Source organism: Topomyia yanbarensis, chromosome 3 (assembly GCF_030247195.1).
Source record: "Topomyia yanbarensis strain Yona2022 chromosome 3, ASM3024719v1, whole genome shotgun sequence".
NCBI classification, from domain to species: Eukaryota; Metazoa; Arthropoda; class Insecta; order Diptera; family Culicidae; genus Topomyia; species Topomyia yanbarensis.
Genome location: NC_080672.1, coordinates 278,745,797 through 278,765,724, shown reverse-complemented (window position 1 = coordinate 278,765,724; position 19,928 = coordinate 278,745,797). Strand labels below are relative to the sequence as shown.

Sequence of the window (19,928 nt, the reverse complement as noted above, 5' to 3'; positions counted from 1 at the left end):
AAGTTTTTATTATCTTGACTGGCTACTTCCCAACGACCGCAAAATATGAAATTGAAAATTTTCTACGTAGGACAATTGCATTTGAGGATGGTTTTTGCAAATTAAGATGAAGGTTTCTTCCCACTAAACTGTTAGCTAAATGAACCCCGATCAAGTTGGTACAAAAAGATAACGCACGGTTGTTGTTTACTTTCTTTGTCGGATTTCATTGGGTCGGCAATGTGCTTTGCCAACTCTTTGACTTTTTATCAAGTGCGATTCTCCAAGCACGCGAATCGGTTTTATCGGCCAGAACAGCAACACTACCGTAAAGCACACCATACTAGAGCGTGCAAATATTTACCTTACAATTTTAGCGCAAGAAATTCACTCAGCTTAATTTGTTTGCATTTCCAGTCAAGGTAACACAACAAGTAAAACGCCACCCAGAATCGAAAGAAACTGAAACTGGGAGGTAAAAGCTTTTTCCGCGAGTCACGTGTAACTTATTGGAGCTCAGAGGCTGACTCGGTAGCAGCGACTCGAAAATGGAAATGTACCTGCTGTAATCTATTACTTCAGCGTCGGAAAGAAAGATATAAACAAGCATTTGCAAGGCTGCTGTACGTAGCCGCAAAAAAAACCGGAATGTGATGAAGCAGTCAAAAGTGGATTGTAAATACTTTTGATGGTTTTTGTGCTTCTATCGTTGATGTTTGAAGGAACGGAAATCGATTTTTCTTCTGGCTGTACAGAGATTTCAGCAACTTCCAGAAAATGTCAACCAGCATTTTGACTAATAAGCACTTGAAAACACTTAATGAAATTGCCACAGCGTACCGTCGTCAGAAACTGAACATTATTGGGGAAGTAGCTATCAACTACCATCTAGAATGGTGCCTGTTTCGAGTTTTCGTAGCTACGAAGTTTAAAATAATTAACAGAAAGAGCAACGACTACGGCAGGCAGCGCTTTCCAATCTTATTAATTAATAGAGAGCAACATAAGCAACGGATTCGTCGAATTATGCTAAAAGCACAAAGTTTATGATCAGGAATCAGCACAAATTGGCTCAAGTGGCTCGTCTCCTAGATGGCTCGGAGAAATGAATCTTGGATTTCCATAATGAATTTCGTAAGTGATCGTGGTGTGGGCAAGCAAAGAATAAATTTGTAAACTATAACCTCGTGAAAGTTGGCATATCTTTCAACAACTGATGTTTTTATAATTCAAAATATGAAACCTAGTTATTTGGATAACTAATAAATGATACATGAAATATGATGGCTGAAGAACAATCTGTTATCAAACATGTCATTGAGATTTTTGAAGCAGGTTTCTACAAGAAGAATTGGAATACAAACGAAAACTTCCTTAGTGCAATTTGTTCTATGCAGAAAAAATATTCAGTGTTCTTAAAACAAAGCATGGGAAATTTCTCATGTTTCAGATACAGATTCCACTTCTACGCTCCTTTCCAGAACCAATCCCAAGGTCAAAAAAGTAAACAACTCGCAGGCCAGCTTGGTGCCAACCCCGGGGGAACTTGACCCTATAACCACTGCCCTAATACCGGTGGGATGTAATATGCGTTACGAGATATTGCTCGGTGGCATCTATAGAGCAGACAATTATAGGAAAATGAATATGCTTTCATGGATGTTACGTTGCATTCCGAAATTCGGGTCGGATTCAAATCATTTTGGGGGAATTATCCATTGACGACCACAATATAATTAGTCCAATGTTTAGATCGATTGGTCCACCCCTCGTTCCATGTTAATAATACCTTTTTTCTTCTGCTCATATCTCAGAAATTTGGTCTATCAGCGAAATGCGCTTTAAAGGAGAAGAAATACAAATATGCAACGTATATTTTATTTTAAATTCTTACAGGCTGCTTTAGTAAAACAGCTAATCACGACATTTGTATCATTAAATCAACCACGATTGATTTTCCGACAAATCAAAACCTGTAGCAAGGATTTTGTTTAGAGAGGGGCTTAAAAATAGCATGTATCAACTACCTTGTCCGCAAAACCATGCAGCATGATGACTCGAGATTGTCATTGAAAACTAGACAAAATTTCAATGGGTTATTATTGAATCAATTCCAAAACAAAGACATTATAAATAATGGATGTTTAAGAAATAAAAGTCCAACCAATAATGACGAAATCCTGATGTCATTAGAAAATGCAAGATATGCTGGACTACATGTATACCCAATCGGAATGAACAATAAAATATCATAACCAAAAACCCACAGTTGCTCATTAAATCGTGTGTAATCGTTACGGAATACGAAGATTACGAGAAAGCCGACAAATATTTCAGAGTAAAATCCGCACCAAGATGATGTCTAACTTTACCCAAAATTTTCCAATATGAGAGGCATTTTATGGATGCGGTAAAACAGTTCAATTCTGTTTTAGGGCGATCTGGCGTTCTGTCACTATTAACAGTTCTGCAGCACTTTTACGATATTGTAAAAGAGCGAATTCCGCAATCATTGCTCAATGGGTGACGGCAGCTAAAATATTGTGTCTGGCTAGTTGATACCCCAGTCTTGGTAGTTTAAGGTTATGTGAAATTAACTATAAGATGAATAACAATAATAATAACAAATTCATACATTCAAAACCGAGTTGCAGATTTATTAGCATTAGAAGAAAAGTGTGAATTTGTGTAAGTATAACTCATTTTACAAAACTTTCTAACGAGCGTGTATAGAAAACTGAGAACAGGTGTTGTAAGAAAGAGTTCAAAAATTCAGCGGAAGGGGATGAATTCAAATCGCAACTTACGAAACATTTCTTGCAAAGAATAAGCACTGCCTTATGACTGAACTACAATATGAAAAACTGCAGAAAGAACTAGACACAGCATTTGAATAAAATTACTTTAAACATTTATTTTTGGTCCGAAATATTATATTAAAATTCAAAACAAGAAAATATTTACGTATTTCTTTAGATTACTCGAAATTCTCAAGCGAACTAGCACCTGTTTCACAAAATTATATATTATTTTTCCTTATTTCAAATGCCTGCAGAAAAAAGCCCCACCTTACCCTACTTATTTCTCTTCTTAGTTATAAAGTTAATAGGTCTCTACTTTTCACGGACAAAATATCAGCTACCGCTACCTGCCGCTTCGTGAGTTATTACAAATTTTGTGGACAAATTTTTTAAGATTAATAATGAAAATACCCTTTAAATGTCATGATAACATTTATCATTCTTCAGAACTTTTTAATTTTTGTATATTTTCGAGGATTTAGAAATAAAAAATATTCTTCCAAAGATTTGTTCATTAAAAAAATGTTAAAATTAATTTTTTTCGCGTTTTTTTAAATGTCTTGTAGCGCCATCTACATAGATTATATAGTATAAGTGTCTTTGGTACATACACTAAAAGCATCAAAACAAACATCTTTGCCGAAGAAAGTTTTTTGATAGAACGTCATTTTCAAAAGATAGAATTGATCTAGATCAGTTTCTACTTATCTAGATCAAAACAAAAGTTGTCAAAATAATGCTCATTTCTAACCAAAATACTTTGCTGAAGACACCAATCCTCCAGGCTACATACCTAGGGCGCCAGAGGTTTTGAGCGTCGAAAGCAGCATTCTGCCCCACTGTGCAGCGCAAAAATTAAAAAATATGACTTTTTTATTTTCGCATATTTGCGTCTTTAAGACAAGGAAATTATTCTCCAGAAAGGGTTTAATCGAATTTGTCTTGGTTCGTCTGCTAAAGCTCATAAAATATTGTTTCATGAGGCTGACAAAATCGGGTCAAAAAGCTGATAAAATCGAGGGTTGACAAAATCGGAGGTTGATGAAATCGGGGGCTGATAAAACCGGGAATTGGCAGTAGTAAGTGATTCACAAATATGAAGGTTCCATTTTTCACCATGTTGCTTCCCATGCACTACCACAATGAAAATAATCTTTCTGCATCCAGCACACAGGAAAGAATCAGCAGTGCAGCCCAACTAGCAACATAAACTTGAAAATATAATGCAATGCAATTTCAGGAATAACTAATCAATTCTTTCAAGTTATTAAACTGATTGCTGATGACAGAAAAAAAAAATTCATCTGCTTATAAAATTCGGCTCGTGACAATGCAATTTTTCATTTGAAACTAGTTTATTTCGATCGGATGAAAATGTAGAACGATTCGTTTTACAAATCATGCTATGCTGTCCATGATCGGAACACCTAGTTAGAAAATTTTCGGCCCAATGGAATATAAGACTTCAAGCAGATTCTCTTCCGATGCGGTGAAGTTTGGCCCACCAATGAGAAGATAATTGGTTTGTTGCAATGAGAATAGCTGCACAGAGTAGAACATTTATTTTCATTTATGCTGAAAACTGACACATTTCTGCACACAATGTTGCCAGATAAGCTTGAACAACAATTACTAGTTTAAATAATCCTTCAAGTTTTTACATGCTTGGTAAAAACGACACCCGTGGTTTTTAAATATCCTTCTACAGATGGTTTTTCATAAAATTACCACTTACCGATTGAAAATATTGCAGAAAGATTTTTCTAGTACATAAAAAATATCTCGATCCGTGAACAATGGCGAAAGGCACACCAGTAATACTCATTGCTTTATTCAATTGAATTCTCGGGATTCTATAAAGTGAATGCCCTATAATATTACCTTTTCTACTAAGCAAATATAAGAACTTCAGGTGTTTTGATTTTAAACAATCTTGCAAAACTGTTGGGACTTAAAAAAATTACCTAGATTAAGAAATTCACATGTTTTGTAGCAATTTAATCGTCCCAATTTCTCAACATGTTTTACAACATTTTATTTTAGAACTGAATTTTTGGACAATAGAATGTATTGGGATAAAGTGGGAAACTTTTTTTTCAGCCGTTAAGTCTTAAGTTAGATGAACATAACTAATTATTTTTTCATGTTTAAACTTCCAATAGTGAAGAGAATGAAGTAAGCTACAATTTTTCGCTGAAACTAACCAAAAATATCAATTCTCCTAAGAGTAAACGAGCTCCTATTGATTATGTTCAAAATTACCAAAGTTGGTCGTCGTGGAGTGAACTGCCTCGCTCCGGAACCGGAAGTCGGATCGATATGAAATTTAATAGCAAGGGGGACGGATGTAACATCTTTCATTTGAGACTAAGACAAATGGTCAAATTGGGTCAGCCATCTTCGCATTAAGGGAAAATTATGGAAAAACGTACCCCCTTTCATATACGATGAGTAGAAATGGCATGAACTACCTAATAGACAACATTTGGATGCAAAATGAAGCTTCATTAGTGATTCATGACATAGGGTTAAAGATTCCCAATTAACTCCGACACCACATTTTACAAAAATGAGAGCGTCATATTTTCCAATGCATAAATGACACGAAATTCGTTTATATTATTGAAATAAAGACTAAAAAGAACTTTAAAGAATATACTTTCAAAAAGTTTATTTCGAAAAACAATAAAAAAATCGATGTGCAAACTTGAGAGAAAGTAATTGTGAAATCACTTAAAACTAAAACGGGGTACGCGTCGGTATACCATAAAGATTCGCCTATGATTGTAACTAACAGATGTCAATAGCGCATGACGCCTGTGCTTTGATATTTTGCCGGTAGAATGCCATCTACCACTTTACCCGAGTTACTCCTATATATTCCAATGTTTTGATCTGCTAAAGGAAACTGTAAACAAATTGTTCACATACCGTAGAGGTAGACCTGTTGATGAACTTATGTGAACTTAGATAATTACAAATAATGAAATTTTAAAATTGTGACCTTTTATTTAGTTTAGGTCTTAAAAATTCAAAAATATTTCAAGGAAAATACTAGGAAAATTGTAAGCAAACAGAGAGACAGTTTCAATTAAAGTAGTTGCACTTAACGCACCAAGCCGTACAAATAACGAAAACGAAAAGTGCTTTTAAAAATATCGTTTTATTCCAACCGGAGTGAGATTATTAGAGATCAATTTCTACAGTACTTATTAGACTGGTTCAATTTTTGACTTTTAGCTCCGCCCGGCTTTTCTGATTCCTTTTATGGTCCTTAGTAATTGTGCAAATTTTGGTACCCATTGGTTGTATCTACGGACCCTCCAAAAATTTCAAAGTTTATATGGAAGTTTGTATGGAAAATCGGTTAACATTGAAAATAAATTCTTAAAAAATCACCTTATCAATCAATTAATCAGAACACTATATATTTCTAAAGGTAAGCTTCTACTGAACACATTCGTGAAACATTGCAAGTTTATGAAAATTCGCTGAGAAAAGTTATTAACTAAAGAAGCAGCATGACTTCAAAACAAGTGGATTTTATTATTAATCATAGCAACCCTGTTTGAATAGCTGTGTCTGCCATACACGAGCGGTGGGTGGCAAATCTTGGTTACACTGGTATAACGATGTAGCTATTCAAACAGGGTTGCTATGGTTACTAATAAAGTCCACTTGTTTTGAAGTCATACTGCTTCTTTTGTTAATAACTTTTCTCAACGAATTTTCATAAACTTGCAATGTTCCCCGAATGTGTTCAGTAGAAGAATACCTTTAGAAATATATAGTGTTCTGATTAATTGAATGATGAGGTGATTTTTTAAGAATTTATTTTCAATGTTAAGCGATTTTCCATACAAACTTCCATATAAACTTTGAAATTTTTGGATGGTCCGTAGATACAACCAATCGGTACCAAAATTTGCACAATTACTAAGGACCATAAAAGGAATCAGAAAAGCCGGGTGGAGCTAAAAGTCAAAAATTAAACCAGTCTAGTACTTATACTGAGTGTATCGAAAAAGTTAAAAAAGGCGCTTTTTGATCGAGTTCCGTTCATTGATTCTCTTTCCACAATTTTCTTCCCGATTTCTTATCATCCCTATCCATAATGAACCCAAAAAAGAACGGGAGACAATGCTTCGTTTCATGTCCAATGAATGAAACGTGTCGTTGCTCTCTAAGGATGTGAATCATTTGGCGATTTTTTTAACTTTTAGTTAAAATTTGACAGCACGAAAGTTATTTTCTCTTGAATGGAAAAATTTAACCGAGAAAGCGAACCATTTCAAAAGTTGACATATGGATAGTTATTTAGAATTGACAGCTGCGATGACCACAAGTTGGTAGAGGTGTGAACATTTGTCGATATTTTAAAATTAGTTTTTTCATATTACATTAAGTATGACAGTCATAGCCACGAAAAGTAAACATCCACATCATAAAATAACCCAAACAAATCTTAACACAACACGTTATCGTTTCCATCTTTATCCCTTAATTTTGCATTGAAAAATATTGATAACCTCAATTAGGTACAGGAAATGTTTCCACCTTTTTATTCTGCATCATGGGCAAAATTTTAACCATCGACCTGTCCAATTTAACTATCGCTCTGTCAATTTTAACCATGCTCCAGAGTAGTTATTTTGTAAATAACTTTCGAAGTGTCAGATTTTAACTAAAAGTTAAAAATTTCACCAAATGGTTCACAGCCTAATACCACGTTCTCACTAGTCACTTAAAGATACGGGTGGACAAATAGGCTCCCCCATACTATGCAACCAGTGCAAACATGTTAGTCTCTCTTTGCAATAGCCTAATATCGTTTCTCTGCTGTTTCATAGCGTCGTATGTTCACCATCATGGGTATCACTTATTGTGCTGGTAGTTGCAACATGAAGTACGCTTTCAATCGAAAGTATCTCAGAAAGAGTTTGTTTTTAAAATAAAACGTTATTAGAAGAAAAGGTTAGGTATTTATTGTAGTCTAAAAGTGCAATGTGGATTTAGGGAATTTTGGGTTTTATACCTGCCATCAACATCTGCACAAGCTGTTGGTCAACCTCACCGGCTGCTTTTTTACTATCTAGTGAATGAAGTAGTATCCTTGGCTTTTTAACTCTTCTTCAGTTTATCTTTGATAATACCCCAATATGTTTCAATCGGGCGGAGTTCCGGGCAGTTTAGATGGTTCGTCATAGGCACAATAAGATCAGACGTTCCACGTTACACCATGCTTTAGTGAAAATCAATATATATATTCTATAGTTTACTTTACGAATCTAAGATACACAAATGATAAACTTAATTCAACACTGAAATAATTCGACGAATCGCTATAAGACACGAAACATCTCCTTGCTCAAGATATACATCAAACAAACTTGAGCACATCTCAAGCAAAAACTCTCAGAGTTGAACTGAAGCACAGAATTCCACGCAAACAAAATATTTTTACGTGAAGCCATTTAATGGGTAAAAGTTTTACCGAGATAATCTTTGTTTCGGTGTTTCACGATGAGGGCCAGGATTTCCCATGTTGTTGTATACTCACCCATAAGTCACAAGTACGTATGTATGTACTCTATAAGACCTCATCTGATTCGAACACAAAAGAAGTGAGATGATTTATTCAGCCAAATTGTTCACTAGCACACAAAGTTTTTAATTAATTCTATAGTACTGAGCACCGGGAGTCGTACTTTCCGCCGCGTCAGTCATTATGTTGTGAAATGCTCGGCGTCAGAATCCGCCCGCGACGGCAGTGTAAGGAAGTCCTATGAACATCGTTCACCTTACAGTGGAAGAATAGAAGCATAATGTAATACGAACTGCCATAGCTATAGGCAACACGACAGTCATGCTCTGTAATGTATTTATTGTCCCGTCATACTTTTTAGCATCACTTTTTTCATCGTCGCGAATTCGCATAGTTCACAATTTTGAAAGACAATTTTAAGCTAAATTAAACGAAAAAGTTTCTGCGTAATTTTGTTTTGATTTTCATAAAAATAATCATGAAGCAATTGAGATCCATAGCATTGAGAATACCGAACGATGAACAAGCGGCCCCATCAACGCTATGTGTTGGGTTCAAAACCTTTGAATCCTTCCAATAGCTCTAGTATGATGCGGTACATTCGGCGAGTGTTATTTGAGACATATTTCGGATACACCGGAAAATTAGGTCACCAATACCGTAACATCATATTTCCTTTCCGCTGTGTTCGTCTGTACAGCAGACAATATCCTGAAGTACAATGTTGCTGCGAACCTAGCCATCAGCACAGAATCACCTCTGAAACGGTGGAAAATTTTCCTTTTCATTCTTTTCACGTGGGGTGAATTTTTGTCGACACTTTATGGGTCCCTGGTGTTGATATTGTGGGAGGTTTGTATACTGTACTGTGCTATGTTTGTTTGTCAGTACCTCAAAATTAACTATCAGTAGTTAAAAACATGTCCTAACCTGACTTGGTCACTATCCAAAGTCGAAAAATCTTCTAAGCAATTTTCGGGAATTGTAAAAATCCCATGCATCTTGAACCTACAGAATTACGTTTTGCGCTTAGTTGGAGGTGGAGGGATCAGAGAAACTTGCTCAAATGTTCCGTCGATTTTGAAAATCGATCGAGTCAATTTTGCAAATTAATCGTGGAGATTTTTATCGCTACGCTAATATGTATAGAACGAATAGTAAAGCAAACTTTGTACTGCTTCTGCGAATGTTGTTATTTCTGTTGCATTCAGAAACTATGTCGAAATGTTAAGCTGACAATTAGGAATGGTGTGAGAAGTAGGTAAATAAATGCGGGGTAGACAGGAAATAGGAATTGTTTGGCTAGACTTGAATCTGTCTATTTATTCGCAATACGATCCGACCTTAGCTTCATATAAAAATGGAATCGTATAGCAAATTGGATGTATCGTTTTTGACATAGATGGAAAGTGAGGCACAAATGAATTATACAGCATTGAAAAAAAATTCGATTTTGATCCTGTTCCCATATGCGAGCCATACTTTACAAGACTGTACTGCACATAACTAGAAAAGAGTTTTATGTTTTTAAAAATGCAGTAGATGACATAACGATTTCAATATTTTTGTTTTTCGATGCATGTATTTTGCAAAAGCTAAGGATTATCACAAAACCTAGTAAACATTCATAAATTGGCTTACAAATTATGATGGGACTGTTATGCAGTTACTTTAAAAGATCCCTTGAAGAATAACGCCAAACCGTCTCATTTCCCATATATAAAAACTCGCATAATCAATTAAAAGGTTCGATTTCTTCACGTTTTAAAGTAGGCAAAGCGTCAAGTGAAAAAAAATCTCATCATGCCCAGGTTGTTTATAAACTACAATGTTTTCAAAACTTTTGGTTTAGGGAAGATTTACTGAAAAAACAAGTAAGGCAAATAACTAGAAGTATAACCTTTCATTTGAGTGAATTACTACTCTTAGAACTGCAGTTTTTGCAATAAACCTAATTGGATTCCGCTGGAGCGGTGCTGCCAGAAACAGTTTCAGTTAAAGGTGAAACATAATATTTTGATATATCGTCGTTGTCTTACAGGATTATTGAAAACTGATGACACCTATCAATTTCGGCTGTCTTTGAGCAGATTCTAGCACTGCGAGAGGAGAACATACCAGGATTAAAATAGGACTTTCGTGTTTCTTGACCTCAACAGACTTAAGCAAAAATAGTTTTGGAACCTATGTGCGCAAGAAAAAAGTTGGGCTTGAACTGTTAAAAAATAAAAGTCTGACAGATCGTGTTTAAAGTTTTTATGGAAATTCGCATGGGAGCCACTATTTGCTTTTCCGCTTAAATTGAAAACTCAAAAAATTAGCCGTGTAGTCCAGAATGTAGTTAACAACTTTTCCGAGAACAGCAGCCTTCTGAGGCTTTTGATAAAAATTGTATTGCACTTTTAATATAGTACTTTTCAGAGAACAGTAACTTGATTAAATTTTTTAATAGAATTTGTATTACGATATAAGAATAGAGTAAAATTGATTACAGTAATCTAATGTCTTGGTCAACATCGCAAATATTTCACCAATATCAACAATTCATACCTAAATATCTCAGAACATTTGCACCGCAGAAATTTAGTATCTTCGAAAGATTTATTCAAAATGTTTAACTGAATCACATAAAATTATTTGCAAAATTGGTCAACTGCATCTCAGAACATGAACGTCAATGGAAATATCTGGGAAAAGTGCGATTCGGAGTGGATTCCTTTAATGAATTCCGAGTTAGTGTGTTGTGCTCGATCATTTAGACGTACCTCGATTTAATCATCATCCTTATACACGTGGTTCTTGGATCTAACGTTGTTATATTCGACACCGTGTTGCATGTCGTTTTTTACAATAAAACTTTCTGAATCGGGTATATTTATGAACGATATCAGTACTGTATTACGCACATGATGCAGCTGAATCGGACCACTTCGATGTCCACATTTAGTAGCCATTCCACCTCGCGCAATGCAGTTCCGCTTAAAGTTAATAGAAGTGCTATTTTTCCATAGTAGTTCACATAGCTCATTTCACATCCGAGAGCAACGACACTAAACTGTTTGGGTAGTGAATAAGCAACAAAGCCGCATCTATAATTGATTGCTTGTTTTAATGATAGCTATAGTGGAGCGACCTTTAGCTTCTGCAAGATGAGAAGGTAGACTGAAAAGTTAATTTTTAAGCAGGTTCAACGATTTTACTTTTATATGCGAGAAATCTATTTTTGTAAATTATGGTTTTTTGTAAATACTTTTCGTAAGGTTGTTTATAATTACATGCAACAAAGTATGTGCAATTATAATAAAATGAAGACAACTCAGTTGTTTGCAATAAGATAGTAGATAGGAAAAAAAATAGTTGCATAATTTTTTACAAAAATCAAAACTTTTTGAGCTACTTAATGGAATGTTCCAATTAATCCTCCTAAGACAGATGTCTTCCATTTTACTCCACTATATTAATAATAATGAAAAACAGTTAATTTTCACCATCAAACAACAGATACCAGTATTTCAACTATGACATATAGTCTGCTTCAGTGCGCATTACATTAGTCTGATAGTATAGCTTGATTATGGACAAAACCTACTTTATTTCTTGCATCTACTCCATTTTATGGGAATGTCGTGTTTTATCAAATTAAAGAAACGAAGAATAATAAATCGTTGTCACATGTCACATGTCGTTTGATTCAAGCAAACATAAGCAACACTCCCGACTGTTGTATGTCCGGAGTTTGTAGCTTCTGATAGGTTGCTTTTTTTACAAACCAAGCATTTACAAACTAATTCAACAAATGATAAGTCTATCATAAAGTATCGGCAACCGACTACCCAGAGCAAGAAGCACATGGTAACACTTCTTAGAGTTACATAGATCGTATCACTTATCAAGGTGAGTCCAAATTTGCGTAACTCTTTATCCAATTCTAATAGCTTCTGCCCGTGGCAAACGTGGAGATGCAGATGTATCCACGGTCTCCATAACAACGTTTGTAACACTAACATTCTTTTCCTTCGCCGATGACTGTAAGGACGTAGTCGGCGCGTTATTGGTATTTCAAAGCATAGAACTCGCGAAACGTGTACATTGAGAATGGATTGTTACTCCCAGGCCCCATTCGCTGATTCTCTGTGCAATTTCGCTTATTTTGGTCAATCACGGAGTAACAACTACGAATTGTATGGTCATCATGTTCATGCTCATGTACCGAACATCGGCTATTAGAAATCTTTTCCGTTAAAATACCCATATTCTGTAATTTTACGATAAATCGTCATGGAAAATTCACCCTGTTGGATTTTGGTTCATATCTAAAAATGGCAGCGCACCTCGATTTATGACCTTTAGTCATCTTTGACGACCCAGGAAAATAAACAGAAAGGCCCGTCATCCTAGATTCAAGTCCACCAAGGTGAATCTTTGTATAGCAGTGGATAGAAACGTTAAACTTCCTATCATCTTCTCATTCCAAAAATATTAATTTCTCACCGCTTCAGATGGTTCTTGTCATAAAAAACCTGCCATATTAAATTTTGTACCGTATTAAATGTCTGTGCGAAAACGCTCAAGGAAGCCGAAGACATAGTTTTTATAAGGTACAGTGCCAGCGGTCACAATTGAACGGAACATCAAAATCATCGAGTTTTCACAATTGGTACAGCTGTCTACAAAGACTACTTAAATGTCATATATATTGCCATGAAAATTCCACATGTAGCAAAAATAAAAAACCTGTTTTAATCCACCTAGAGGTGCAATTGTGCCTTTCTCATTTCTCCAAACTATGATTTAATAGCTGGTTCGTACAATATAACTTTATGGAAATGTATTTCATTCTTATTACACTTGGTAAGTATATATAAGAGCACCTTTTTGCATTCATCGCGGTATCGGTTTGAATCGGAGTTTTCTATGTGATCGACTTCCACAACCCGTAACTCCGGTGCTGGAAGTCGGATGGAGATGGAATTTAATATCAGTTTCTGGGGACGCAACACCTTTCATTTGAGACTAAGTTGAGCAAATCTAGCCATTTTCGAGAAACCAATATAACCGTTATTCTGACTTTGGATGCTTCCGGATCCGTCGATGGTGGCCAGTGTGGCCAAAGAGACTTTGAATGACTGTTGGGAACCTAGATCTACAAATTCAACAGTTGTGTTTACATTTTGGAAAAAAATCACCTTTTTACATTCATCGTAGAATTCGTTAGAATCGGGATTTGCTGCGTGATCGTACGTAATTCAGGAACCAGAACTCGGATCCACAGAAAATTCAACAGCAGCTGATGGATCTTTCATTTAAAATTAAGTTTGTCAAAACCGGTTCAGAAAATTCCGAGAAACCGATTTGGAAAAATCAACAATTTTTGTTTTGTAACCATACTCTTCAACTCGTAATTCGGAACAAGATGTCGGTTGAAAATGAAATTCAATAGCAACCTATGGGAATATTATACCTTTCATTTGAATCTTAGTTTGTAAAAATCGGTTCAGCCATCTCCGAGTAACCGATGTGGACATTTTGTTAACAAATCCGCACATACACACACATACATACACACATACACATACACACATACATACATACACACATACATACACACAGATATTTTGCGATCTCGGCGAACTGAGTCGAATGTTATATGAGACTCGGCCCTCCGGGCCTCGGTTAGAAAGTCGGTTTTTGGAGCAATTGCATAACCTTTCTATATAAGAAAGGCAAAAGAATAATATTTAATTAGCTTAATCAGCATGAGTTCAATGTTATCTTCATGTGATTATAATTTGCAAAGGTTGGTGGAATGCGTTTGAACGTGTAGGGAATGGGGGTTTAGTAGAGTGGGTGTGGAGGATGCGTCAGAAATCCTTCATCTTATTTCGGTATACGGGGTGGATGAAGGAAATCTGGGCGTGAGGGTGATCCAAGAAGAGGGGAGTGATGAAGGAGGGAGGTGTAAGGGCAAGGTGGGGAGGGGGGGGGGGGGTGAAGGGGCGGCTACGCAATACTCAACTGCATATTTTGCCTTCCATTTGAGACTTGGTTTGAGAAAATCGGTTCAGTCATCACCGATGAACCGATGTGACTTTAATTGTGGAATATGCCCGGAATTCCGGACTTCCGGAATCGTCGATAGTGGACCATATATTCAAAGAATGTTTGATTGGCAATCAGTGATCTAGATCTACGATTAGAAGTAATTTGGTGACCATTTCAATAGTTTTTAGCCTCTGAGGTATTACGATTGTACCGATTTATATGGGAAATTCCAGTGTATCCTAACACCCCTGTAACTCCGGAAGCAAGAGTCAGAACCGAATGAAATTCAGCAGCAGTCACTGGCATTACTGCATCTTTCATTTGAAATGAAGTTCGTAAAAATCGGTAGAGAATTCGTTGTGGAATGGGTGTGATATTAGCTTAGGAACTTGGCGGGTTCCCCGAGGGCGTCATGAACCGTCATAGGTGGCCAATGTGGTCAAAGCTGCTTTGATTGATCATTAGTGATCCAGACCCGCAAACTAGAGTAATGTTACATCAATTTTAATATGTTTTACATCATTTGAACATTATGGTGGTACCAGTTTATATGGGAATTTGCTGTGTGACCGCACTCTTCAACCCGTAACTCCGGAACCGGAAGTCGGATCAACTAAAAATTCAATAGCAGCTTATGGGAGCGTTATACCTTTCAGATGGAACTAAGTTTGCGAAAATCGGTTCAGCCATCTCTGAGAAAATTGTGAGTTTAAATGACACACACATACACACACACATACACATATACACACACAGACATTTGCCGATCTCGACGAACTGAATCGAATGGTGTATGATACTCGGCCCTCCGGGCCTCGGTTAAAAAGTCGATTTTTACAGTGATTGCATAGCCTTTCTTTATATGAGAAAGGCAAAAAATTACTTTTTTTTAAATTTGAATTCTCTAGACAATAAAACAGTAAGAAATTTGTCTAATCGAGCTACGCAAGTTTATCTCAAACGGAGAAGTCCTGGAAACTTGAGCTTATCTTGCTTCTGTTAAAAATTCGACCTGATGTTCATTCGGCTTAATGGCTTTCCATCCAATGTCCATTCGCCCTAACGTCCATTCGGTCTAAGATCCATTCGGCCCAATACCCAGTCCCCTGGACGTTCATTCAGTCTAATGTTCATGCGGCCCAATGTCCATTCGTCCTACTGTCCATTCGGTTTGATGACCTACGGCCCGGTGACCTTCGGCCTGTCGGACTCTTTTCTGACTTTCTGAGTTGTTGTAGTAGTTTATAGGTCATCTATAAATTATGACAAATTCAATATAAGGGATTGGTTGTGCTCAAAATAAAACAGGTACAACCAGGGTTGCCACTATTTTTCGAAAGAAATCTGGCAGTTCAACTAAAAATGTCTGGTAAAATCTGTCACTTGACAGCAACTTCAAACTCATCGAAATTTGGCATACATTTTGGTCTTTATCGAACGTGTATTAATCGAATGTGACCAAGTTTTCTAAAATTTGTGTGTAACAACTTCTATCATTTAAAGCTCTGATAGAATAAGAGTTTTGATATTTGGCTGGAAGCTAAAAAAAATCTGGCTATTCCAGATAAATCTGGCATAATGGTATCCCCGCTAAGTTGTAACGTAGAATTCAACATATCTGGAAAAATCTGGCAATATTTTCAAAATCTGGCAAAATGTCTGGCTTGAGCGAATGTCTGTTCAGTTGGGAAAAATCTGGAAGATTCCAGATAAATCTGGAACATTGGCAACGCTGGGTACAACTGATCGCATGATAGAATGCAAAAAAAAATCAATGAAAATGATACAAATACATCTTATCATTTGCATACTCGTTCAAAGTTGTATAACTGATAAAACTTGCAACTCTATTCAAATTTCATCGCTGCGCCAACTTTGATTGCATCTAGCTGACGAACCAAGTTAAATTCGAGTAATTTTTTTTGAACATATTTTTCTATTCTATGTTACTATGTTTTAATTGCCGCAAGGTTCTACTGTATCGGTTTTGTTGGCTATTTTCGGCAAATTTGAGACTAAGAGAAACGAAAGCAATGACATTGAAAGACGGATAGGTATTCTAGAGCGAATCAATTATAAACTTAGAACGGAAAACTAGAACTAGGCAGGCTCATATGGGCATGATCGAAAGGAAATGTGAAGAATTCTTTGCCTTATGCAGAGTAGGAGTTGGGCGTTGCACCCAAGTCTACCGCATGTTCTATGGTAGAACATAACTCATCATCATGTTTTACCGCCGACGCCGGCCTATCCGTCTTTCAATTTCATTGCTTTCGTTTCTCTTAGTCTCAAATTTGCCGAAAATAGCCAACAAAATCGATACATTTTTCTATTCTATAGAAGCAAAATTTGTACAGGAAGATCCCTTTAAGAGAAATTTATGTGTAATATAAAATAGTTCCGAGGAACTAGGAACTAAAGAAAATTGTTTAACAACTTCGATTTATTAAAGAGAAAGCAAAACCAATAGCCTGTTTTTGGCAGTTTCCCCATTTTGCCAGCCTATAACGCATCAAGAGGCGGATGAAAACAGGTCATGGCCGATATTCCCATAGATTTTTTTTGAAAGACGTATAACAAGGACGTAATTCCACGAATTGAACTGTTCGCTCAAAAAAAAAAAATCAGATATTTCGACAACTACAAAGATTCGTTCCAATCGGTTCCAATGGTCATGTCTTGTGTTTGGTCGTATTCTAATGGCATTCCTCAACACGAGTTGTTAAACAAGCATGAAAATTCGCTCAAAGCAGATTGCTCCATAAGATCCCTCAAAACATTTTCTGAGATAATTCTCCCCCAACGAGTACCTTTTCATTATTTATTAAATCAATCTTAATTTACAAGAAGATTTTGACACATGATTCGAAGTAAATTTCGTTTTGCCCCCTCCAATATCTCCGATCTCCTAGTCCCTAGACACCAACAACTTGAATAAATTCCCTTAGACGTCAAGTCGGTTTCGTACAGGGAAAAATGAAAATGTGATTGGAAAAATGCGTGTGCCATCGGCGGGCGCGTCTCGACATTGAGCCTTTCACAGCTGACACATGGAAGATGGATCGATCGTGATGGGATTGAAACGATATCGGAAGCGGAACACTTCGTCGTCGCACGTGAATGAACGCATTTGGCACAGAATGGGCCCCAAACAGGACAGGTGTCTAAACATGAATCCGCTTTCGTTCGCATGAATTATCTCGCCGATTTCAGGTTGCTTGACGTTATACATGGTAGCGTCTCCTCTGAGATAACTCTGCCTTACGCTTGAACACGCTGTTCGAACACGGAGGTATACAATAATATCGGCAGAACAAAAGATTCAGGCTCAGCCGGCGTCTTTTCTTGATTGATTCGAGTATGATTTTGTGGGTGGGGCTTAGAGGGAAACCATAACAGCAATATTCATCTCTTCAGAGGTTTCGATTACTTAATCGAATTTATTCCACTGCAGCTATTCGGGCGAAACATTCCTCAGCAAGTCTGGCGTAGGTTGGATGCTCTAATCCAGCTCGTAAAGGCGGAACCAGTTGGAGTGTGTAATAGGAAGTCGACATCGTGCAATACGATTTCATAAAATAATTCAATAAATGAAGTGCTGCTTTCATTCTCCGTCTCGAATTGGTGTATAGATTTCATGGACGAGGAAAGTGTTTCATTTTGATGAATATGAAACTTCGCTGCCATACCGGTGTAGATAGATGGATACACGGAAGTTATTTTCCACTAAAATCAAATCATGATTATGTTGCTGTATACTACATATATTCCCTTTGCTGTGGTTATCGCGGTGGTTTGTATTTATTGAAACGATCTGTGAACTGAAGAATGTGGTTGACGTACTTGAAAATAGCGACTGGTTACATTCTAGTTAGCTAGGATTACAAGACATGAAGAAGCTGTTCATCATGATTTATTGATGGAAAAGAAACAACGAAGTTTCGTGAAATTTTAGGTATTTATATGTATTTTTGAAAAACACAAATAAATTTTTTCGTCAAAAAATGGACGAATGAGTACTCTTATGTATGCATACCACGATTACCATTGCTGGCCAATGGTCGTATTTGTGCATATGCAATATAAACTTCTGAAGCATAATGAGACAACTCTTCATATCCATCATCAAAAAAACAATTGTTCCAATTAATGGTGAGGTAAGAGTAAAGACTCGAAAAACGAACAACGCCAAGAACGAATCCATAACTATGTAACGGGATTATCGAGGAAAATGAAGTTAGAGAAGCGAATTTTCCTGGGATAGCGTTGCTCTACAGATCACCCCCATCAGATTACCACATCTCCGTAACAATTCTGATAATTGATCGTTTGGTTGTCGAATTATTCACAAATTCACCGAAGTAGATGATTTCCGGTCAAGTGCCTTTGGAGAGAGCCTTGTTCCTAAATGATTTGCGAACACCGATTTTAAATGTTATGAAGCTCAGAGACGGGACATCTCTGTCCTTAGGAACTAGACGAACTATTCACACGGTGTTCCTAAAACCGTTATTAACTAAAAAAATGACCATAAATTTGGCATACGGCATTCGACAGATACAGTATCCAAGCATCTTCTCAGTGAATTTCAAAATGATCCATCGAGGGATTCGAGAGATATGGCGATTTGAAGTTTTATGATACGTTTCATAAGGCTACCAGCAAACACCCACGGGTTTGGTCCAATCTCTATGAACAAAAAAATATTTGTCTACTTATTTAGTACATGGCATTCAAAAGCTATAGTAATCAAGTATATCCCCTGCAAGTTTGGAAATATTTCATTGACGGAATCGAAAGTTATAACAGTTTGGATGTGGTATGCGGTCATAGATGGGTTTTCTACCAGACTTCAAGCGGGAATCCATGTTTGTCCATTGACTATTTAGATCGTTTATACGTGTCGCGATTTTTAAAGGAAACCCTTACCATTTTATTACATAAATATAATGTACAAATGGTGTTATTAATATGGTGCACTGAAAAAATATGAAAATAGGGTTGTCTACCAAACGTTAAATATAATGTGTAATTTAAAAAAAATAGATAAAAGTTGAAATGTTTACTTCAAAAGGCCATATCTCAATGGTATGTTGGCTGATTCTAATTATTTTTTCATTATTGAACAGGTAGACGTTTCATCGTTAATTTTCATCAAGAAGAATATAAAATAGAGTTGGCTACTTCAAACAATAGACAACTTAATTATCCTCAACTATATGTATTATCACTATTTAGTAAATATCTTTATATTCAAAACGACGACCTATCAATTTCTATACATTAGTTGAATGCAACGAACGCAAACTATAAATCATGGAAAAATAAAACCATAAATTCAATACATATATTAAAAAATATGAAGGTATTTGCTGATTCAGATCAATTTATGTTATGATACGGTTTTTGTTGGAAATTTTGTACAATCGTGATTCGCTGGTTGGGTTGACAGATGTTAAAACTGGGGGATGTTATTAGTAGGGGGATCAAAGGGGATGTTATTAGTACAAGTTCATCTGCTCATATCTCTAACTATTGTTAGTTTGATTGTCGAATTGAAT

General features: G+C 36.3%; 1 protein-coding gene across 2 annotated transcripts in view; it reads right to left on the bottom strand.

The window, feature by feature from the left end:
* The window catches only part of LOC131690936 (cyclin-dependent kinase 14), a 438,487-nt gene that overhangs the window by 69,831 nt on the left and 348,728 nt on the right, over positions 1-19,928 (bottom strand). The window lies entirely within an intron of this gene.